Source organism: Passer domesticus, chromosome 2 (assembly GCF_036417665.1).
Source record: "Passer domesticus isolate bPasDom1 chromosome 2, bPasDom1.hap1, whole genome shotgun sequence".
Classification (NCBI taxonomy): domain Eukaryota; kingdom Metazoa; phylum Chordata; class Aves; order Passeriformes; family Passeridae; genus Passer; species Passer domesticus.
Genome location: NC_087475.1, coordinates 118,647,988 through 118,673,152, shown reverse-complemented (window position 1 = coordinate 118,673,152; position 25,165 = coordinate 118,647,988). Strand labels below are relative to the sequence as shown.

General features: G+C 38.8%; 1 long non-coding RNA gene across 1 annotated transcript; it reads left to right on the top strand.

The window, feature by feature from the left end:
* Positions 1–293: 293 nt before the first annotated feature.
* Positions 294–24,406, top strand: LOC135295630 (uncharacterized). The gene is made up of 5 exons (XR_010357764.1): positions 294–450; positions 15,643–15,717; positions 15,824–15,911; positions 16,271–16,400; positions 22,505–24,406. It is a non-coding gene; the product is annotated as an uncharacterized LOC135295630 (long non-coding RNA).
* The last annotated feature ends 759 nt before the right edge of the window (positions 24,407–25,165 follow it).

The following is a 25,165-nucleotide window of genomic DNA, read 5'->3' as shown; positions in this document are numbered from 1 at the left end:
TGAAGTAACACTAGTACCAAAATTACAATAAATTAAAAATGGTATGATGATTTTTTTCTACATGTGTTTTGGGATAGTTTTGATATAACCCTGTGTTGCAAGGCCATATCTAGCTTATGTTTAAATTTAAAGCTTTAATCCTGTCTGTGTTTAGCTTTAAAACATCACGGGCTAAATCTCCAAATCTTCTTATCTTCAAAATTATGTCAGCAGCTATGACAAAATGACATCTGTTCAGAAGCTGTAACAAGAACATGCGTTACTTGACACTCGGTTCAGTCCCGTGGCAGAGCAGTGTCTGCCTCCCACACACAAACCCAGCGAGTCCTCTGCTGAATGCATGTGGTTCAGCCAGAAACCCTACTGAGAAATGCTAAATAATTACTATCTGCTGCTTCTGGTCCACTGAAAAATGTCAGTGTTTTCTAGGTTTGCATTGGTCCGAAGAAGGTGAGGCCTTTTTCCAGAAACAGGGTGGGGCAACTCTTGGTTTTTTTCCATTTCCAGAACTTGGAGGTTGGAGAACTGCATGGCAAGAGCACCTGCTATCTCTCCTTGCCATTCATTGTGTGCATTTAGTGTGTCAGAAACGCTCTGCTGCTGCAGTTAATGCTGGGCAGAGATTGATTGCAGGCTGTTGTTCCACAAGGCATGGCTGAGGCAAATTAATAGCTCCTTGCTGCTGGAAGGGGGTGGGGGCCTCATTCCCACCTTTCCTATTCCCCCGGTAACCCTGGGCCTGGGTTCCTCTCCTTAACTTGTCTGGGGAATTAACCCCTTGGTTTCCTCAGAACCCCCCAGCCACAAATCTTTCTTGAGGGGGTAAGGGGTGGGCAGCAATCCCCACAAAAACCTGGATGGATCCCTGGGGAAAGGGAGGAGCAAGAGCAGGATGGGCCCTTCCCCTCAGGGGAGCAATTGGATGAGCTAAGCTGTCCCTGGAGCTGCAGCCCCGGCTGCTGATGGCACATCTGGCCAATGGTCCCTCTGAATCAGGGGGTGGGATGCCTTTGCATCCAACACTCCAAACAGCACAATAGCTCCGGTTCAGCTGCAGCCACGGCTTCCTGTAGGTGCAGCTTCCCTGCTTTCTGCAGGCAAACACAGCAACTGGTAGCAGCCAAAAGGAGGCTGGGATTTCACAGGTGGGTTCCCCCCATAAACCAGGAATGCTCTCGCAGCCCCTGAAGTGCCACATGTTGCTCCACAGGCATTTCTGTTTCTCCATGGACTCCTGCAGTGTTGTTTTTCTGCTCTCTCCAAGCCCTGAGGGCAAGCAGTGACTATCTGTTGTGCCTAGCAGAATGGCAGGAGCATCACTGCTGGGCTTCCCAGCTACATCCCACTGCAGAAAGGGATATTTGCTTCTTGCAAGAGCACCAATGAGACTGGAACAGCAATCCATGGGCCTCTGGTGCTGACTCCCAGGTGTCACTGCTGTCCATGACCTTAGAACTACTCACTGTCTTTTTTTGGGAATTAATGAAAGCTTCCTTGCCTCCAAATCACAGTGAGAGTTTTGTCTTGTACATGCAGAAGTCTCTAGTACTTCTCACATAAGTGCAGACAATCTTACTTTATGATTTCTTTCAAACCAGATGTTATCAGCTTGCAACCTGTATTTTGCCAGTCGCAAATTGCAATCCAGCACTGCTAAATATGGAGAAAAGTCTGGCTTTAGAGTGGTTTTCCAAGTTTTGTATTTAGATTTTCAGTAGCTTGTGTCAGAACGTGTAATTTGCTGAAAATTGCATAGTCATACCCACTATTTCAGGGATAGTGGGTAGCAAAAATAACTGTTCAAGTACTGTCTAGTAAGGCTAACTAGAAGAAGTAAGTCTAAGTAGTCTTGGACAAGGGCATACTCTCACAATCGATATAAAAATGTCAACCACTACATTCTATTTTTCTTCTAAAAAAAGAGCTCCACTCATGATTCATTTTTTGCTGTAAAATATCTTTTGTATATTTGAAATGAACATAGAACCTTGTAGCGTTCTTTTCATGGTTTTTGTTTGTTTCAGTCCCAGATAAAGTTCAGAATTTCTTGTCAACATCTTTATTTCCAATGCCTTAGGATTACCTGAATTATCCTTTTCAAGAAAATTCATTTAATATTTCACGGTCTCATCCTTTGTGCTCTCTAGGTCATTCCTGACACTCAAGGTGTCGGGAAAAAGATCTGTTTCAGTGATATACTTTTGGCTATTTATCAATATATATATAATAAGCATGTTTTAATATATTTATTTTATACATTATTTTATTAATCCCTCCACATATTAGTGAACTTGGAGGGTACTGAGACTCTTGATCCTTGTTTTTATTTTCTGTTTCTTGAAGCTTCAAGAAAAAGGAGAACTTTGGCATTGATTCAGCACTTAGTTCTTCACATCCCTTCAATAATTTGTTGTGATGATTTCTATGCCTTTCTGATAATTTCTCCAGTGGCATTATTGCACCTTGCAAATTCTTGTGTACCAAGGACTGGCATGTTCTTAACCCACAAAAGCATGTTTTCTCCTTTGAGATTTTTCTGAGTTTTATCTTTTCTTATTCCTTTTCAGGAATGTCATGCATAATCTGCTTTAATGGTCATGAACTCTGCCCTTGATACATTTAACAAATTCCTGCTGTGTTGAAATAAATGCAGATCTTTCTTTTCACCAAGGGATATTGCCTTGGCATGTTCCTTTAGCAGCAGCATGTTCAATCTTTTACAGACTCCAGCTTTGCACAGCATATGAGATTCTTTTCATCAGATGCCTCATCTTCTAGCATTTTAGATTAATTATTTGATTTCTGAGTTCTTTCTATCAGCTGTTCCCGGTTGATTCACTCAAAAAGACTTCCTGCTTTGTCAAGTTTTCTTTGGATGGAATTGTAGTTCCAGATTCAGTATGGCTTCTCACTTCTTTATTTTTTCCAGTTCTGAAACCTTTTTTCACATACTCAGACATTCAAGTGCTTTTAATCAGAGAAACAACATGGTGGGGAAAAACAAGTCAAAACACAGCCTTCTTTGCTTTATACTGAGTCTCTGTTTTTGGGGTCTTTATTATATGTGATTTTCATACTTTTGCCTGCATTAACTAGAAAATTTTTAAGGACATTCAAGTATGTCAGGAAAGTCATAGCTGCTACCAGAAATAATATCAGTCTTTCCTCAGATAAAAGACAGTGCAACTTGAACAAAATCCTGCTAGCAGCAAGGCTGTACAGACTTTTATGAGTTGAGAAGCTTTTCAGAAAGATAAAGAATAAGACACTGCAGGGATAAAACATAGCAAATTGTTAGAAAATTTATTTTAGTAGCCAGTTGCTCAGGAGTCTATGGAGTGGACACTGTCAATCATTACAGAGTTGAGAGCAGCTGGTAAAAACCTTTTCCAGGAAAATGTTACCACTAAGAGTGAGGCTTTGCTGCCTGCAAAAAAGTGTGTCACCCAATCATCCAAAGTATTATGGCATGATTTTGCAAATTTTATAATTACCCTTCATTGAAAAAGGGAAAAGGTGCATTGAAATTATTTTTGTATGTAAGTACAAAGTTTAATATTATGCTTTAGAGATGCCTGAATATTTTCTTTGTATATAACATACACTCATCTTGCTACCAGTGACTTCCAAAATAAATGTCAATATTTTCCAAATATTGTGATAATCTAGGTATTAATACACAACCAGTTTTATTAACTAAGTTTTAATGTCCTGTAATTGCAGAGATGTTTCTTACTCGTTTGGTATCTTCTAGTATGTACAACACATAGTTTGTCTTTCCTTCTGGATGTGAACTGCAGCACATTGATTCATGCAAAACAGAATCTCAGGAGGAAAAACTCTGCCTAAAATAAGGGTATAAAGGGAGGATTTCACACAAATAGTTGTTTTTATTGAGGGCATTCTGCTTCCTTGAATAGCCTATTAATTCTGAAGGCCATTTGGGTGAGGATTCTTAATCTGAATTATGTTGTTATTCATGGCCTCATTTTGTGTCTTTTCATCATCTTCTTTGTCTGATAGCTATTTTAAAGAGGGTTTTTAAGAACGGGATGGATGGCAACAAAAGAATGTGTTTACTTTATCCATCATTGTGGCCTGATTCCACTATACTTACCCCCACTGAGGCATGCATTAGATTTCAAGTGTCCCATTCTTCCCAGTGAAACTAATTGCAGAGCAAAATAGGCCAAACGTGAATGAGGATTCAAAGAATCCAGTTTGTAGTAATTATTGAAGGAAATAAATACATTTTGTTTTGGTGACTTCTCCTCTAGTGCATAATGGCTGGATGTGAGTCCTGTGTGGAGTCGCTGGGCTCTTGAATAAGAAGGGCTGTAGGCCAGAAAAGATGTGATTTGGCAAAAAAAAAAGCAAAAAAGCTGAGCTTATCAGAGAGGATGAGACCTTATGATACTGGAGTTGAAATTCCTTCATGTGGTAAATACAGCATAATGTATTGACTCTGTTCAGTAACAGGAAACATCTTTAGAATTAAAATATTTGAATAAGTTTTTGAATTTATTTTGCTTTTCATAAGGTATATATGTAGAAAAACTGGGTAAATTGGAAGTTCCCCCTCTAGAAATTCTTGAGGAGCTTAATTTTCTGCCCTGTAAGTTTTTAATCAGAGACAGATAACGTTTGTAGTAGACTAACACTGATAATACAGTTATCAGAGGAGGTGAACCTTCTAGCACACCTTTCAGGTTCAAAGTAGAAACAGGAAATTTCAAATATAAGCTGAGTTTAACTAGCTGATTCTCAGTTAGACCAGGAGACAAAAAACACTTTGGGCTGTTGGAAGTAGAGGGTGGGTATGTCACTATTGGGGAGGGATGATAAGACAGGAACAGAAAAGAATTGTTCATACCCTCCAGAACTTAAAGACATTTGTACAAATGCAAGTAAGCATGAGGCTGGGACAAAAATTAAACCAGTAACTATATGAGCTATGAAATTTTCAGTAGATTTACAAAATCTTCAGTTTCCAAGTTCATGTCTGGAAATGTTTTACACATTCCTCTTGAGATCATGACTGAGAGTTCACTGAGAGAGTGGTTGCTCTATGGAAAATATTCTCATTTGAGTCACTTGGGCTCTCTGTACTTTAATAATCTCCCAGGAGTTCATTTAGAAATCTTGGTGAAGACTTCTGGTGCACAGGGAAATGCAGTTGTCAGACCTTGGGTTCCTGATGTCTCTGTTTGGGAGATATTTATTATGATTATTTTAAAGGTGTGTCAGCAAGTTTGCCAAAATTGATGGTCTGGAATTATTCAGCACGTCAGATTGTGACATCCTCCTCTTATACATAAACATGGTCAGACCCATGAAGAGCTTGCAGTCTAAATGGCTGAGGCAGGCAAATTCTGCTCTAGTATAACTCAGTTTCCTTCTTCCTTCCTGAGTAAAATGCAGCCTGTGCAGTGTGAAACCAGGCACAGAAAGAAGAGCTGGCTCTGAGCAAGGCAGCAGGTCGGTGTGGAATGCTTTCTGTGCAGATGAAAACCAGCCTCTCTGTAATGCAGGAATTACTGCTGCATCTGTGGCACTGCAGGATCCAGAACCATGGGCAGACTGTCTTCAGTGCCAGGGTGTCCCTGAGCAGCCTCCCTGTGCCTCATTCACCCTGTTGCACTCACTCTGCAGCTCCTGCAAGGGAGCTCTTTGTCTGCACAGGACCCACAGCCGCTTTCCTTTCAATGAAATGCCTGAGCAAGGCTCTTCTAAAGGGAAGTAATCAGCACAAGAGAAAGTCGCAGCCACATCTGATGTAAAATGGATTGTCTCCATCTGGTTGGGACTCTCCCTTGGTATTTAGTGCCTGACTTCTATTATCTGTGTCTGATTTAAAGGGTAAACACCCTAGGGCACTGTTTGCACAGTACCACATGCCATGACAGCACTCAATAAATTACGGTAGAAGGTGGTCACACAGGACTCTTCCCAGCTTCCCATCCCTGAATCCCACTATCCACAGACCTCAAGCAGTGCAGGAGAATGGTGCTTTCTGAGTGGCACTGTTGTACACTTGAACAGATTTCTCCTAGAATGAGTGTTTTTCTGCTAAGGCGCATTAAAACATATTCCTTTATAATTTAATGAGGGTTTGTTTTGCTAGTTATTCATGCCTTAATAATTCAAATCTTTTCCAGACATTAAGACACCTAGGATTGTTATAGGCAGTCAGACAAAAAAAAAAAAAGGAAAAAAGAAAAAAAAAAGAAAACAAACCTTAAGCAATTCCTTCATTGAACCCAAATGACTTCAAACCCAAATTACTTCAGTTCCCCTCAAACCCAAATGACTTCAAAATTACTTTTTTTCTCCCTCTCGATGTCTTTTTTCTCCCTCCACTGATCACCCTCCTTTTCTTTCGTTACACCCCCTTTTCTGTGCTGATTCCCCCACAAACCTAAGCTGCTCAGACAGCTTTTCTTCTTCTTGAGTGACACGGAAGTATAGCCACAAATATCCATAATCATCTCCTTCAATATTTGAAAATGCTTAGGCATGACTATAACACAAAAGAAACCCTTAATTGGCTGCGTTATGCTCTTAATTTTAGCTTATTCAAGCTCTCCTGCAGAAGCCTGATTTTTACACTTTCTGCATTTTTGTTACTCTTCCTCAGGCATAAATAAAATAAAAAATACTGTTGGTTTGAAAGGCAGTGTTTACATTTAAAGGACAGAAGGCACAGGGTCAATGAAGACTCTGTCCCATACAGTTATTTTAACCTTTTTTTCCTACTGGCCCCTTAGGTTTTATGGCATCCTGTGTTGTTTTCTTCCATTTCCCAAACAAGCATAAAATAAATACAGCAAGAAAAGCTGATTTTTCTCACCACCCTTCCCCCTTCTAAATAGCAAACAACAAAACCAGTCTCTCTGTGTGGATATGTTAAATGCTTGCAAATTATTAGGCATGATGTCTAATAGGTATGCTTCCTGTCTTAATTGGATAGATTCCTTTAAATCAGAAGTTAAACTCTCAGAATTACTGAAATACTCATTCTCTGGCTTTCAGAGAGACTAGGATTGAATGCCTTTCTCCTTACTCTGCAGTTCCCATTAATGTTAACAGGCATATTTCTTTTTGCTTCCGTTGGAGTCGACTTGGTACACATGTGGGATCCTTTGATAACCTCTTAAAAAGACACCCTTCTGCTTTACATGCACTTTAGAGCTTTAATGAGCTCACGGTGCTTCTTTGTGTCTCTGTGGCCAAAATGTTATCTAATACTTCTTGTAAATAATACAAGATAGCTTTTTACTCTGTAAGTGACCTCTGTAGCATGTGCTAACCATCTATTTGAATATATTTGCCCATGGGGTGTTTTTCTGGAGTCAGGGGAAAGCATTAGGAAAGCAAAGCAGAACCACCATTCCCTTGCTTTTCCATAGCCCTAAAACAACTGTTTCTATTCAACTGCTGGGCCAGACAAAACCTGGGAAAAGGAAAGGTGAAAGAAGGAGGAGCCAGTACCCTTATCTTTGCTTTCCAGTTCATCGATGCAAAGCCATGTAGGAGCAAGTAATTTCTCCTGGGGAGCCTCTGAGCAATTCCTATTGCAATGGAGATTTTTTTATGTCTGCTTCAAAGGCCACTGCAAAGACAAAATGCTGAATTGTAATGTCTCTGCATGTATATTTGGTCCTATCTATTTCTATTTATAGATACAGTTTTTAAACCTTTAAGCCCTTAGCTCACATCATATTCTAACACGTTTTTGGGTAAATTTTCCATAAAAAGCATGAAATCAGAGCTTTGAGTTCCTTTTTCTTGCTGTGTTTTAGATGCACAGGAAGTGTTAAACAACTGTTGAAATACAGCCTTATGTGCAGAGCTTTGTGATCTAAAGGTATTCAAAGGAGTGGGCTGCAAGGCTTTAAAGTCCCAGTGGGCACATGCGCATCACACACTTCAGAAAGGCTTTCCCTGAGAACATTAGGAGTTCTGCCATCTGTGGATCACTTGAGCAGGATGGCTTTAGCTGCAGGTGATGGGGTGGGCTCATCTGCTCACCCTCTGGCCTTGGCCCCCATCCCTGTACCCCCCCAGCAGCACTTGGAGAGCAGCCCCACACCCTCGGCTTTGGTCAGTCAGCTGCCCTGCATGGCAACACAAAACACAAGAGAGACAAAGAAAAGGAATAAAAAGCCTCCCTCCTCTCCCTGAAGGCCTGCAAGCATGTCGCTGTGGTGGGATTCAGGCAGGAGAGGGCATTCATCCTCTTCATCCTCCCTCTACACCCTGACCCTCCTCCCACTCCCAGGACCCTCCTTTGGCTGATGACAGTGGTGTCAAGCTGCAGGATGTGCTGAGTGACTGGATACTCTGCCCTGTGCTGTGGCACTGGTGGCTGTTTCACATTGCCAGCACTGGAACAGATTGCTTGGATAGTTAAATAAACCAGGAGAGTGATGGGCATGACTCAGATCTGGGTTCTGATGGAGCAGACTAGGAAGGGTGATGCCTGCCACACACCCCTTTGAGTGAATTTCATGGAAACAGCTCTAAACACATGCACATGCCTTTGGATTCTCAAAGTTCTCAGGCTTTGTTGGATGCCAGCAGGAAGTGTGAAAATCTAAACTGATCATCTGCATGTGTAATATCAGAAAGCAGAGGAGTAAGCTTCCCTCCAGTCCTCCAAATATAGATTCTGTTCTGTTCCTCCTCACTACAGCTGGCCAGATAATTTGCATCTATCTTTTCAACTTTCTGTGCTTCTGGGAATGTCCTTGAAAGACCTGAACCAGCTGAAAGCTGAGCTTACAAACAAGATCTTGCTTTCTCTCTCTAACCTGCACAAAGCTACTGTGACTATTACTGCATTCAGAACAAAGAAGGTTATTTAAAATGTTCTCACCACTTCTGATACTTACAGCAATCCCAGTAAGAACTATGTTTTAATAGTCATCAAATTTTGATGTTTTGAGGTTTTTTTGATAGATATTGGCATACTTAGGCACTATGTTATGATGAATATTAATTTTGGTTGCATTGCACTTCCCCACCAATGACAAGGAGAGATTAACTAAAACAATATTTTATTTCCTACTTTAATGGTGAGTACATAGCGTTAATTATATTATTAATCCAACTAGAAACTCTTGTACAAAGCTATTTCAAGCCATTAGTTGCCCTGTTGTAATTGATGGATTACTGCATTACCATTTAATTTAGTATTGTTTTCAAGACATTACATTCAGTTTCATTTAAGTTAATTGTGTGGCCAAATAAGGAAAGAACTTGCTTCATGAGCATGAGTGATGCAAGCATGGATTCTTCCTGATTTCAGAGGTATAATGGGATGTGATCCATAGAGCAATTCTGTACAAGGCCCTCCAGTACCTTGCAATTTATGGAAACAAGAAATGAGGGAATGGACCAGAAGATTGCATGGCATTTGGATTCAACATTGTGATAGTCTTCTCTGCAAATGGAAATTAACATCAATTATTCAAATCTGGTTATGCTTTCAACCCTCTTAATTGCAAAGTGTTTTCCATTCAGTGATCAAGACCAATTCCCTAAACATAATAGCAATTATAACTGTTGCTGTTCAGAGGAATCCAGAGGAATCCACTGAATAGCATCCAGAGGAAAATATACTCTCTTTGGTCCAGTTTTCAGCTCGAGATGACTTCTTTATGCTGCTTTTTACACAGAGGGGTTGTGAAAATGGAGCAACTGGGGTATTTTTGCATAGAACATATCCCAGGGCTGTTGAGAAGCATGGACTATAATCTTGTTTACTGACCCAGCATAAAAACAGGGAAAACCTAGTGGGTGGGATTCTCCTGCCAGAATGCAACCCCAACAAAATACAACAAAACTAGACATAAGTATGTAGACCATTTTAGATAGAAACCCTTATGCACCTGAGACATCTTTACAAGGGCAGAGAATGTGGTATAGGGCTGGGGCAGATCCATGGCAGCAGGAGGCAAGGCTGGAGGTACTACTCAAGGGTATCTAAGATAGGACAGTGAATGGTCTGAGTTATCCTGATTTTGCCTGGCAACTGGCACAGCTCTTCTGGGCTATGAAAGGCTAAATGGAAATTCTATTATTCTTGGAGCTGAAAATTGCTTCATGCAATGACTTGTATAAGGCCATAAGGAAGCTTCTTTCTCCTCAGTGTAATTCCCATTTTTTTATTAGAATAAATTCAGGCCACTCTTCTAGCTTTTAAATTTCTTTTTCCTTTTTTTTTTTTTTTTTTTTTTTTTTTTTTTGGTGGTAGAAATGATGATTCTGTTGCATTGTTTGCACAATTAGACCATAGCTATTAGTGCAGGTAAACAACAATGCATAGTGTGTGTCTCAAACCACAGTCAGATCTTTACTGAGTGGACAGTAAACAAGGCTGAATATAAAACCCCAGCCCTCTGGTTAACCACAGAAATAGCTTGGTCCAAATGTGCCATGTCACCTTCCTAGGTGCCTTCCCAGATTATTTTTCTGTAGCATGAGAGTAGAAAGACCAGGTGGCAGCTGGTGATATGTTTGGCACAGAGAAAGTGTCTTGGCTGATACTCAGGGACAATTCCAGGTGTCTTATTCCTTTGTCTTTAGTAGACAGTTACATGAGACATCAAAAATCAATGGCATTCCTGCTGGAAGGGAAGAAAACAATAATTCTTTTAAACCAAAGATTATTTAAACCAGCCTGTATTATTTTCAGAATTCTTTAGGTTTCAAATCTAGGTTTCATTCTCCTTGCTTATGATTATTTCCTACAAGTATCCAATCTAGAGCTCTCATTCTCTAGGTTTTACCACTTGTGGTTTTGAGAAACAGATTATTTTCTTGCTGCCTTTTCCATTTCCTGATATGATTTTTTTTATTCTTCTGACAACAAAAATATACAAACTCATTCACTCATGACTAATTAGATTGCAGCCAGTACTTGTTGGCCTGCATTTGGGCAGTGACTCCTGCTTCAGCTCTCTCTGGCAGAGAAATTTGGTTTATATATCTGTACCAAACATCAGAACAAAGGTTTTTTAACCACCTTCAAATAAATTTTAAATTCCTAGTAGAACAGTGCAGCAGGATGAATACTCAATACCAGGGATGGGCTTCAATCAGAAAAGGTGGGATCCTTATTTTGAAACTCCTTTGTAGTGTCTTGGATAGGAGATTTTACCCTTCTCTACCTTTCTAAAGCAAGCTCTTCTTAAATGTATCAGAGGTTGGAACAAGGATCTGTCTTTCCTCCAAAAACAATCTGTGGAGACTGGTGAAGCTGCCATGGTTGGTGTTACTTTTTCCTTGTGTTCAAAGATGGTTTTTCACTTCCAGCAGATTAGCCCAACCTCTCCTGCAATGTAAGCTTCATATGGAGGGATCAGGGAAGATTTCACTTGTGCCCAGAGGATTTATGTTTAGTTTCTTTACAGAGGCATGATTTTCGAGCTTTGAAAGAACTGGAAATGCCACTTGCCAGAAGGAAGCCTGAATACCATGCTAACACTTGCGCAGAATCCACTCCTTTAATGAAAAACTGCTGTCCGTGTGTGCTGAAAGCTTTGCTTTGTATTAATGTACAGGTGCAAATGATGGGCTGTTCTGTTTATTATAATTTGATCCTAGATGTAATGATAGAGATAATGAGATTATAGTTTATCTCTTCTTATGACTTGCCACAGGGTGTATATATATTTCTGGTGGAGCATATTACTGGTATCTGGACACTGTTCCATGAGAAGCAAGATGCAACAACTGCACTAATCAGACTTTTGTCCCAAAACCCTTTCAGTACAACATGATCTGCTCATTCTAATAGGTGCCTCTTTTACTTATTACTTTATTACTTTAGAAGTTATTACTAAGTAATTTACTAAGTTATTACTTTAGAATGAATGTGTCTTTCAAGGAAAAAAAAAAGATAAGGGAAAAAACCTGAAACACAAAGAGATTAGTCTAGTGGAGTAACACTCAGAAACATTTGCCATGGGCATTGATTGGAGTAGTTGTCATATATTTATGTCATGATATAATGGCACACTGTAGGCTATTCTTATATGCATTCTCATTGCGAGCTCATTTGTCACTTGTCTCTGTAAATTCAACATCTTCCTCATCTGGGGGAGTTTATATATCTGCTTGCAGTTGACTGTAAACAAATTGCAAGTGCTGCTTGGCAGCTGACTGATAGATCCAGCTGGTTAGGTAAGGCTGCTGCAGTCTCAGTGCAAGATGAAAAATTTACACATTTGAGAAATTTCAGGCTGCTGCTGTCTAGTGTAAAATTTTGGATATGACAGCAGATGTCACATTTAAAAAAGGGGAAGAATGAGATTCTGTGGGGGACTGAAGTAGCTCGTTTCATTCTTATGAGGAAGAAGTGTAGACACTTAGCTGCCTTGCTGCTGTAATTGGTTGCTTTATGCTCACCGTGTGAAGTGAGCCCATATGTGGGGACTGTGCTGCTCCTCTTTGCTAAAGCACAGGCTGATTTCTGGTTTCCAGCGTGTCACAGCCCCAAGGCTTCCATCAGAAGTAGCTGGATCAGGCTGCTCAGACCCCTCCCAGCTTCAGCGAGTCTGCAAAGACATCCTGCATACAGCTCACTGCAGCCCTGAGGCCTCAGCCTATCTCTGCTCTGGATGATGGAAAACTTTAATAACACGTACAAAATTAATTTGGACCTTCTCCTAACACCAGTCTTTGAAGTCAGTGGGAAGCACTGAGGGGTTTTGGCATGGCAGTCTTTATTTCTGTGTATTCAGCTACTACACTGGCTGACTTCAGTGGGTGTGAGTCACGGTTGTTTCTGTAAGCACCTCTGCTAATATGCAAAAGCCATATGTATTTGTTTCTCCTCGTTGAGCAGCCTCTCACCTCTCAGTTGTGGTGAAAGGTGCTACACAAAAGGAATAAATTGGTAGTGTAGCTCTTTGTGCCTTGCTAAGATAAGGCACCAGCCATATGGCTCAGTGCTGGGCACGGAGAAAGCAGCTGAGAGTCGTGAGGTTCGCTGAGTTTGTTTGGTTGATTTGTTTTTATTAGGCAATTCTCTTAATTATTTCTTTTTTTTTTTTTTTCTTCTTGTGGCCTCTTAGAGATGAGACCTTGTGGTTCTGCAGGTAATTGTGTTAGCCTTTATTCAGAAGAAACCATATGGTGGGCTATAAGAGCACAGGAGAGGCTCCTGGGGCTGTCAGGGGCAGACACAGCCTGCCTTGTCCTGTCTAATGACATTCACAGGTTTGCTGAATTCTCTTTCCAGTAAGACTCCTTGTGCTGCCTATTGCTTCTATTAGAAATTTGCTTGAAAACTTCACTCTTCTGGAATCCTCCTCATTTTCAGAGTGAGCTTATTCCTGACAGCGCTTTCCTCCTCTTTGTTCATGTGCCAAAGACTACCCTGTCTTTTAGTGTAAATAGCTTTTCTTTTGAATGTATATCCTTCTCTGCCCCTAACAAACACACACACCCACACATTTGCAATATATACATATCTGCTTACATGAACAGTAATTGTGTTCTATAAACAGAACAAAGGAAGATGTTTTAGTCTTCCTATAAACCTAGAAATCCTTCTTTCTGTTCCAGCATGAGGCTGTCTTCCTGGAATGTACATGACTGGAACTATGCAAAGTATCACTACAATATTCTACATAAATTGCTGTCAAAACCTTATACAATAGGCTTAATATTGCATCTCCCTATGGAAATATTTGGTTTACATTGTTATACAATCCTGTTAGCCTTTTTAAAATAAGAAAGGCACCGATGGCTCATGGTCATTTGACATATACATTTAACCAATTTGTCAAGTTTTGTAACTAATATACCCATAGTTTCTCCTCAGTCATTTAGAAACACTGATTTTGCACAGTAAGTTATAAAACAATGCAGATGAACAATAGAAAAATATGTTACCCAGCACACAGCATATAGAGTTGGAGACACTAGTACCTGTCCCCACCAATTTTTTCCCCCAAACACAAAACATGCAGAAAATGTCTCTTTCAGCTGCTTTTTGAAAATGCAAATTGTAATTCAGGTTTAACAGGTTTACAATTTTGAACACTATTGTATAGTTGACAGGAACCAACATAATTTTTACTTCATTAGTTGGGAAAAGAGTTAATAACTGCATTGTATATAAGTTTGAAATATTGTGCAGGTCAGAACACAGGGCATTTTCATCAGTGATCATTCTGTGTCAGCATTTAGTGCAAATATTCAGGAATACTTGTGCTACAGATGAAAAGGTATTAGATTTACTCATAAATGATGTTATTGTTTCAGAATCCACCTATTCTTGATAATATAATCTTATTATGGTGTTCAATTCAATAATGTGTGTAATTGTCATTTTTTGTAAGAATTACTTGCATCTTGAATTTATTTTCCATCTTAACCTTTACCAAATATTATTCATAAACTCGAAGGTGTACAGCTCTTTGGTGCAATAGTCACACCAATCTTTGTATTCATTTTGTCCCCTTTGCTTATATCAAATCTGTTAAAATAGAGTTCCATTACGATTTTGAATTACCATACATATGCTTTGAACAGATCCTTTATAACCTTCTCCATTTGCATATCATTCAGCAATGCATTCTTAGCATGAAAAAAACCTACATAGACAAAAAATCCCTGTAATATCTTCAATCCCTTGTTTTCATTCTCTTCCTGTAAGTTTGAAACCTCTGCAAATCAGCGTTGTTTAATGTGCTGACCATTTCTCTTGGTGAGAAAGTGCATATCTGTGTGCATATATCCAGATAAAGAAGGGCAGCTACCCAAAGGTACAGACTGGCTATGGATAAATTATTTATTATGAGGTACGGATGATCTTATAATTCATGAGTGACAGAGCAAAACAGAATGACGAGCTGGTATGAAAGCTCATCAATAACTTGAAGTAATAAATAATGTATTTGTCTTCTGCCAATTGAATATATTTTTTATGCTCTATTAGTAGTTTTCCATATGTTTAATAATTATTATGGAATGAGATAGGGAATTGCATCACCCAGATCCAAAAAGTGTCTCTATAAAATCTCATTTTATTCTGTGGCACACTTTTGTTTTTTGTTTAAATTATACAGACGCATACTAGGGATATGCAACTAGTCTCAATGAATAATTTATTTGAATTTAACCTCCTTTTCTACTGCTGGAATATTCAAACAATAGGCCACAACTTATTTGGATTCATATGTTATTAAAATTTTATTTGACAGATGTCTTTTTGAGTTTTTATTTTATGTCTTGACAGTGACTACTTGAAAATGCAGCTATGTATTATATGAAATAAATGGGATGCTTTTTATCTGATCCTTGATTAGCTGCAATTGGCCTCATGAATCCCACGGTACTTTGTGCCCTGCCTGCATGAAAATACAAGCAATTCTTTCGTGAGCATTTTATGTACAGGCATAAAAGTCTGTTTCTATCAATTTAGTGTAGAACTTTGAAGCTGCTTCCAGAGAATATATTGGTCAGCTGTGAGAAGCTGCTGCAGACACAGAATGAAATAACTTTCTCTAAAATTTCAAACATATTTTCCTTTCAGGTTTTTTATTTTAGTTCACCATGGAGGCTTCATGTTTTGCATAATTTTCCCTGCTCTGTGTGTTGTGATCTGCCTTTTTCTCATTTTCACAGGCCTGGTCCTGAGATGATGATCTTCCAGTACCTGCTGCTTTCACTCTGAAGTGAAGGTGAAGCTAAAGGTCACAGGTGAACCACAAAAAACAATTAGTTGCTGCAGTACCTCATCTGTTCTTGTTCTTCATGTGCTTTCTATAAAGACAGATCACTAAATTAACATATACAAGTTATATAGTCCACAGATCCCTATTGGACAGAAAGTACTGATGCCCTTCTACCTAATTCCAGACGCTTAACTGAGAATTTTACATGAGTCTCCAGAGGTAAGCCTCACTCTCAAAATGTTTATTTCATTATAACCACCAGTTTTGGTTTCCTTTTTAATCAGTGAAGAGAGAGACAAGAACCACACAGAGACAATTTGGATCGCAAATGCTCTGGGTTACTCTTTGGATCTCCTTGTTTTCTCTCATTGCTTATTGCAGGTGAAGACGAGGAAGCCAAATCCAGGATTTCTCCAACTGAAATTTAGAGGACCCAGTAAATCAGGCATTTCTAGACAATGCTCTTTTTTATCCCAAAGCTCAAGGGGAAATTTCTACATTGCTGATATCTGAATTTAGGTTAAGCGAATAAATGTAGCGAGGTAATCTACATCACAGATTATTTTATTTTAATGCAGAGTATGTGAGTTTGGATAGTAACAATAAGGACCCAATTCTGCCTGGAGAAGCAGAATTAATGTTGACTCACTGGTTCAGCTTTGCTGCTTACCTCATTCCTGTTTATGAGAGTTTTAATTGCACTTGCAGGTAAGATAAATTCCTGGTCTGAAGTCCAGGCCAAATTTCTGACTTGTTTTTAACTCAAAAACTCCTAAAATGACCCCATGCTGACTCCCTGATGCCGGGTGTATCCTCTTGATTCTTGACAGTTCCCAGGCTCTCTTGATATGTCCCTGCTGCACGGGGGCATTTGTTCACAATTAATACAAAGTAATACAAATCATCTCATAAAATTAATTTGGAGGTATGCCCCCTTTGCACAGACTCCCACAAATGGTTTGAGATGACATATTTTTGGGATTGTTGGTAACAAGCAGCCTAATAATGCAGTTTTATTTTGTGACAGAAAGCATTTGTGGAATCTCAGAGGCAGACTCCCAGCTAGTATAATTTGCCATCTCTCCCTTGGATTGCCACTGTTTTATTGCAGCTCAAGAATCTGGCCCATGACTCCTGTTCCACTCTGACTTTTGTGATTCCTGTGTGCCCCATATATCCCTATTTTATTAAACCATACTGAGAAGGAGGGGTAGCTTTCCTTTGTGCCACTCCAGAAATACAAAACAACTTAATTGGCCAGAGCAGGCAGGTTTACAGCTGCTTCATGTTGACAAAAAGGCACAAAGGAGCCAGACAGTACGACTGAAATGAGGTCTGTAGCTCATAGTGGCAAGATGTAAAAAGCTGTGTATGAATTGTAAATACATTTAGATTTGACAATAAGTCTTCTCATGAGCTAGATGCTCATATTCACTGGAATTAAGAAAAAAAAGCATTTCTCTGGGGAAAAGTTCTGTTCTGAATTGACACAGAGGTCTGCCCTCTGCTGTGTGATGCAGACTGATCCCCCTCCATCCCTGAAGGTGTTGGGAAGTCAGAGTCCGTGGTGAAACCCTGGTCAGTGTATTTTCAGTTGTGTCATTTGATGGTCAGTTTCTGCAGCTTGAGGAAGCTGAAAGATTCTGCTCTGAAGAGTTTAGACCACTTAAAGACACTAAGAGCTCCGACCAGAAGCCCTGCTGTCTTTAAGGACCTTTTTCTTGGAGGAAGCCCTTTTAATTAGGCTTTGCTCCAGTTCTCAGACATTACATTTCAGAATACTGAAAATTAATATTCTGACAAACAGAAATGCATATATCACTTCAATATTTTCCTTATTCACTGAACTGCTGAAACCCTAATAATAATAGTAATAGTAATAATAGTAATAGTAATAGTAACAATAAATTTGCAGCAAGAAAACTAGTAGCATTATGGGAAGAACTTTCTGAGCACTCATAATTTATTTTTCATGACACGATTTATTGATATTCCCTCCATCCACTCCCCCCACCTAACCCTCAAAGGAAAAAGGGGTGAAGGAGGGAGAATGAGTAGGAGTTCATAAGCAAATGAACCTCTGTATCTTCAAAAGACTACAGTTGCTGAGGTTATAAATCACATTAGTCCACAAACAACAAGGAGGATGCGTATGTCATCAGCAGCAGTGGGGTTAATAAAAATATGTTCTTCTGTATCTAGCTTATTTTATAGATATATGTGCTTTTTCAAAATTTCTGTAATGAGCATGTTGTCCCTGTCAGGGGTTGGTTTCCTCAGTGAAACCTTCACAGACACTTTCATCCCCAAAGTCTCAAACTTCTTGTCAAAAGCTATAATTACCTCCCAGAGTCAAACCTGCCATTAATCATCTCAGAAAGACCTGTGCTAAGCCTTAGCACTGAGAGTGCAGAAAATGAGGAGGGACCTCCTGCATCTGTGCCACTTCTCTGGACTCTGTTGTCCTGTTCTGGCAAAACTGAGAATTAGCTAAAATAAGCTCTGCTGAAATAACAAGGCTTTCCAACAATAATACTGTAAAATGTGAAGGTAATCCAGATGTCTTTCTTCCCTTTTTACTCCTTCCTTTCTTTCATCAAAGGAAGACAAGTGCTTTGCTTTAATATAGCTATAACAATTAGAGGGGGAAAAATGTGGGAAATGTTTTAATGTTTTTCCCAGTGTCTACATTTTGCAGAAAAGACTGAGTCAAAAGGCTAAAAAGACAATTTTTTTTCCCTGCTGGATTATTTTAAAAAATGAAAAAAATCAAGGTAAAAGCTGTTATAAATGTCAGGTAGCCTGAATAGTAACATAAAAATAAATGCAGTAATTTTAATGAATATAAAAGAAGAACACCCCCTTCCCTGTGTCCTTAACCCCAATGCATGCACTGAATTAAAATCACAATGAAAATGAGAGTTTCAAAGACAGTAATATTTTGGTTTTATAAGTATTCATCCACTCAATGTGGATAATTTGCTAGCATAGATAAAAGAACAATATGGACCACTAATGTAATTTTCAGGGCATCTGCAGACTGAAGGCTCCATAGTCATGTCTACACCAGGATCATGATGTGAACAAAGGCCAGTGATAAAAAATGAAAAGGAGTCTTGATGACTCTCCCTTGCCACCTTTTTCTTCTTTTTAGCACCTAGTAAATATAGTTGATTTAACTAGAATGGATTAAAGGCAAAGTTCAGTATTTTAATTTTTTTTTTCAGTATGGGGTGTTTTGGAGGTGTTTTGTGGTGGTTTGGTTTTTTTTGGTTTTTTTTTTTTTTTTTGTTTTTTTTTGGAAGAAGTGAACTAAGCTCCAGAGAGGATGTTTATACTTGAGGCATTTATCAGGATCTTTTTTCTTTTAGTGTATTTGAAATTACTATCAGCATTCTGGTTGGTAAAATGGTAATGAAAATGTGTGATGGAGGAACAGTGGTAGAGTACGGATGATCAACCTCCAGAATAGGCAAAAAAAGGTTCCCTGTCCCAAGAAGGGGATTCCCAATGCTGAAATTCTCCAAGTGCATTTCTAAGCTGTTCTTGTCCCATTAAACACTTGGGAAAGTCAAAGCTTTAAAATGCGAGGTGATGCCATCATTTTCTAACATCCGAATCTGAATGAAATGGTCTGATGTTTCCTTGAAATTCTAAAGCTTTATTTCCAAATCCATCCCTCTTACTGGTTTGTGAGACACTGGTTAGGAAAATTATGTAAAAAGCTTCATTGTCCAAGTGGTTGAAGAGTTTGTAGCCCGTTGTAAGTAACTCAGAGGAAGGGGATGCATGCAGTGAAGGAAGAAAGGATGTGACTATGTCATGAGCCAAGATGGACACTGTGGAAGTTCTGCCAGAAGAGAGTTAAGGGATTAATGTTTGGATAGCCAGTGAAGAAAGAAACATAAGCCTAATTGGAAAATGATTATTCAGCAAAGGCCAAATGCTAGTGAAGATAATGAGAAGGTTGATTAGTGAGTTGAAAGAAATGAGAAGGATGAACCTGCAGCCTGTTTTGATTCCTGAAATGAGCAGCACCTGGGAAATATGCGACTGGAGATAGTTTAGAAATTCCTATTTGCTGATGGTAGGTGAAGCAAAAGAAGAAAATAGCATTAATTGAGGGAAGAATGATGAGTATGGTCAGGAGTCACAGGGTAATTTCAAACATTTTTATCAGCCTCTGAATTTTAAATCATGTTGTGTTGAATCCTGTAAAAACTCCTGTGATTTTATGCAGGCTTTTTATCCTACCAATACAGATAACTTCCTTCCAATTCCAGCTGTCCTTGCACTCTTCCACTGCCTGAGACAGCTCTCAGTTACTGCCTTACTTCAGTGATTGGAATATTTTTCTCTCTCCATACCCTGACTGCCTCACTGGTGCATTGCACCCTGAGAGATGCACCCCCATTTTTCAATGACTCTGTGATCTAAAATCTAATTAAACTGTCTTCTGATCTCTGTTTCTCTGTCTGTCTGATCTATCAACACCCATTTTCCACTTGAAAGGGTAAACAGATATCCATCTCTACCAACAGCAAGGAAGAATCATAAGTCTGTAACTACAAACCCTGTAATTCAACTAAGGAAGTCAGGGAGACTTTAGCATGGCCATCAAATTAAATTCTGAAGCTGTTATTCAAATTCTTTTCTGTTGTGTGTATGCATCTTGCCAATATTTTTCCTGTGCACTTATATTATGCTTTTATGTTTTGTATACTTTATGTGTATATATATATATATATATATACACACATATACATTTTTAAAGTAAGATACATTTAAAAATTATTTTACAAAGAAATATAATATGAAGAATACAGAACCTGACAAAGGGTTAAGCAAATTAAAGCAGTAGGTAAGTGAACTGGTTAGGCAGAACATTGATTTGTGAAAATAAATATTATGGCTGACATAGAAATCTGTACAGGAATTAGAGCCATGAAATAGTAAGTTGATTCTAGGATGCTACAGAGGGAGTTTACATCTCTAGGGTAGTTAAAATAAAATAACACAGGATCAGCAAATGTTTTTATGCATTGGAGATTTCTATAACAAGGCAGGATGTTTGATACTGGCAGAGTTTTAATTACTCAGATGTTGACTTGGATGCCACTCAATTTAAAAAAAATGAAGAGGAGGAACACATTTTAAGAGACATTTCAGGGTTGTTTTCTTCCACAGCTTATTGAAGCATTCAGATGGTTAGAGGCTATTTTGGACCAAGTCCTAGGATATATACCAATTATGATTAATAGGATTGAAGCAAGGAAACACCCAGACATTACAGAATCATTAGTTCAAATTATTCTTGGGAGCTGGTGGAAGCCAAGTGAACATTCTGGACCAGAAGAAAGTTGACTTTCAGAAAACATGAAATGCCCCAACAGGTTTTGGTTATTATTTTGTTGGTCAAGATTGTATTTTGAAGAGGGAGTCTAGTGGAGACTCTAGGAGGTCTTTTAGAAACAGTTGGTGATGCAATTAAAATCCATCCTGGATCAGTCTAGAGGGAAAAAAGGCAACAGATGCAAGTTTGTTTAAGTGGCAATGTAAAAATAATTATAAACAGAAGGCTTCTTTAAAAATATATACAAAAAGTAGTGAGAGGTGGATTGGGAAATCTCTAAAAATAAGCATAAGTAAGTCAAGAACATAATTAGCAATACTGAACATCAAATTGTAAAGGGTATTTTAACCAGCAACGAGTTCTGCTGTTGTATTTACAGTAAATGGAAAAGAAGATGGGAAAGTGATCCACTTAAAGGAGACTGGAGAACTGAAAATTAAAAAAAAAACAAAACAACAGGTTTTGAAAAGAGACAGGAGATGGCAAGCTGCTTAGAGTCAGGATTACATTTCCTAATTAAAGCAATTATGAACACTTAACGTTGCATTGAATGAATAATTCTCCTTTTCTTATGAATCTTTCCACACTTGCAGACAGCTTTCACAGCCACAGTGGTGCCTGCCATTGGGAAGGCTCCCACCTAACTGGAATAGTCTGCAGGAAGGGGATCTTGGGTTCCTGTAGGAACATGTGAAATATTTTAGGGTATCTGAGGAGGTGAGAACCTGGTCACACTCACAAGGGGAGAACCAATGTGCATGCTGGTGTCATACAGAGCCCAACCTGTATTCCTGGGCTGTGAGCAGGGTTCCTTCCTTCCTTCCTTCCTTCCTGGGCTCCTACCACCGGCTGACTTGTACAGTCCAAGAGAAAAAATTCAGACCTTGTTTTGTAAAACACATGTATCACTTAAAATTGTAATTTTTTTCCTATGAATTTCTCCAGCAATATCAAAAAGCCACCTCTTCTTCTTGAAGTTGACAAAAAGCTTGTGTTCTCAAATGGTTCAGGATTTTAGTCCTCATAATGTAAACCTGATCATAAAGGAGACCTCCTAGAATCTTGAGAAAAGAGAATTACTAGAATGCAAATTACTCACAGTTATGAGAGCTCAAGAAAATGAAGACAGAAACCGATGAAGTCTTTTGGAAATTACTTTCCAAGTTCCTTGATGAGAGCACAGTGCTAGAAACTTGCAAACATAATGTCATTAGTCTGAGATAGGTCTGTAACATCAATTATGGAAAATATTAGCAAAAATGTGTAGGGTCAGTGATGGAGCATGGTGTGGTACTTAATTTCTTTAGAGACAAGTAACATAAATTTATGAGACTTTGATATGGCTTAATTCAATTGTCATTTCCCCCTCTCTTTTTTACTATGTAGTCTTGTCTGCATTGAGTATAGAAAGAATTGGCATAACTTTATTTTTTAATATATACCATTTTCACCTTGACAGTGATTAATTTCACGCAGGAATTATCTTGGTGTAGAAAGCAAAGGTATTTTTACCCTTTTCCTTTGAAGACTGAGCATGTTTTCATTTGATGAGCTGAAGTTTCCAGATGCATGAGGTGTCCCCCTGTGGCCCACGAGGACTAGCACTGGAGACTGCAATTACTGCAGCAGAAAACCCTTGTTGCAGCCAGGCTGGGAAAAAGGGAGAGGGTTCATTGCAATATATAACACTTGACCCAAGAGGACCAGGTGTGGAGATTGTAATGGATCAGCCTTTGAATTTTTGTAACTCATGTTTGAGTTGAACATTGCAGGAATTGCTGTAGTAGGAATCAGCTGCACCAATGGAGAACAAGCCTAAAGCAGTGCAAGTGCAGCAGTGACCCACCCTGGGCTGGTTTTGGTGCCCAGTAACTCCATGTAACACACACCTCTCCTGTGGTGGTGCTGAGTGACCACCAGAACAAAGGGAGCCCAAAGTCAAGGACTAAATGAACCCTATGGATATTTATGGACACTTTGCAGGTGTGGTCCACAGACAAAGGGAATGGCATGTATGATATCAAGGGAAAGGAAGTGGGGAGGTGATTAATGGGATTGTACTGAAAAGTGTGAGACCTGAGTGTGATGTAAGTGGTATGGAATAAGGGGGTGGATAATGTGCTGGTTTGGGCTGGGGTAGATTTGTTTTTCCCCTGCAGCTTGAATTCCACCGAGTAACATCTCTGGATACTGTTAGCATGGACTAACTCTTCTTCCATGTGGCTGATGAGCACTGGCCAGTTACAATGCTGGGTACTCTAGTACAGTTTACTACTGGTAGCAAATCCATAAACAAAAATTTTAAGGAAGGGTTAGCAATAGGATCAAAATATATCACATTACTGGTCCAAACAGGTAAAAACACCATCTAACTTATTGAGTTAGAATACCAAAAATACTGGTTTTAATTGTCAATGTATTTGTTTTCAGAAAACATAAAAGGGTGAATATGGCCTTGATATCCCCTTTTGCCCTCAGTTTCTGAAGCTGCCCTGAGTAGGCTAAAGTGCTTGTGTGTGAGAGGAAATGGATGACAAATAATTACAGCTATAGGAAACTGAAGACAAAAGAGGCAAAAAAAGGACTTTTATTTCTAACAGTCCTTGAATTTCTGACTGTATGTAATGGCACTAGGAGAGATAAGCGAGCTATAGAGGCATCTCCATTGGGATACTGGAATTGAAATGCTATTGTTTGGAATACAAGCTCCTGGACAGGCTTCAGTTTGCTCACCATATTTGGTTTCAGTGACTTTTTCTAGCAAAGAGTGGTGCCCTTCTGAAGGTACAGAGCATGACATCAAGTATAATTCAAAGTGATGGGAAGAAGATGTTCTTTATGGTATATAATAAATAACAGGACTATGCCTGGCTCTATTGTGGATAGTTATATTTATGATCCAGTAGATGTCCCTGACATGTATGTTTGTGGGGTATTTTTTTGGAGGAAGCAATTTTTTACCTAAATGGAAATTACTCTTACTGGATAATACTGAAGGAAAAATAGAAATGAAGTTTCCTTTTTTATTCTTCATTAGATAAAGCATCTTATAGCTGAGCATTTCTTAGCTGGAAAGGAGATTCTTAAAGTTTTAAGCTCCTGAGGAAAGTAATTAAAAATATTGTTTAACATGAAGTGTGTGAGTTGCATTTTGAATTCTGTAGGTTTACCTGAATTTGTATATTTATTTAAGTGCATGTTTGGACTGGGACCAAAGCTCTGTGGGGAAGGATTTGTTGCTTTCTTTTGTTGCTATTACTGCAGTGAAAATATTAAGTAGTAGTAATTATTGTGCTGTTTCACGGTCATTATCAAAATAAAACTTTATGTAGCTTGTTGACTGCTTTGGTTAAAAAGCATCTTTTTAGCACTTTAGATGATATAGATTTGCCTTGTTCTTTCAAGGTTCTCAAGCAATGTTAATAAACCATTTCCTTGAATTTTTTTCTCTTTTGGTCTTAATGAGCATCCTGGAAATAGCAATTAGCAGGGCAACTAAAAGGGCAGAGATCAAGCAGTAAAAATTAGCAATGGTAAATATAAACAAAGGGATTTTAAAATAACTGTTAACCTCAAAAGTCAAGATCTGATAGGATTGGGCTTTCCCACATCCCTGTAAAAGGCATTGCCTCACAAAACACATCTCATGTATACAGCTCTGTATATCAGCATGAAATGTCCAACTAAATTTTGTTATCCAAGGCTTGAAATTGAAAAAAGCAACAAAAAAAAAAACTATTAAAAAAAAAAGGCTCTCTGATTTTTTGTCTGTTTTCTAACACATTAGCAGTGTTTCACATGTCCAGGACTGATTAACCTGATTATGCAGTACCTGCTCTGCAGAACTGACCCAACACAGACAGACTAACCTACCAGAACTTCACTAATCACATCCAGGGCTCATATCCATGCAGTCTGCATCAGTTCTGAGCTGCACTCACAGTGGGACTTCTGCATTTCAGAGCCAGTTCCCACATGTATGATGTCCAGGATCTAATGTGAGCTACCATCTTTCAAAGAAATTGATTAAAAAATGATTAGCCAAAGGGGCTAATCATTTATCATTGAATAGCAACATCTAGAAGTTAACTTACAGTGTTTTCATAGTAAACCCATTACA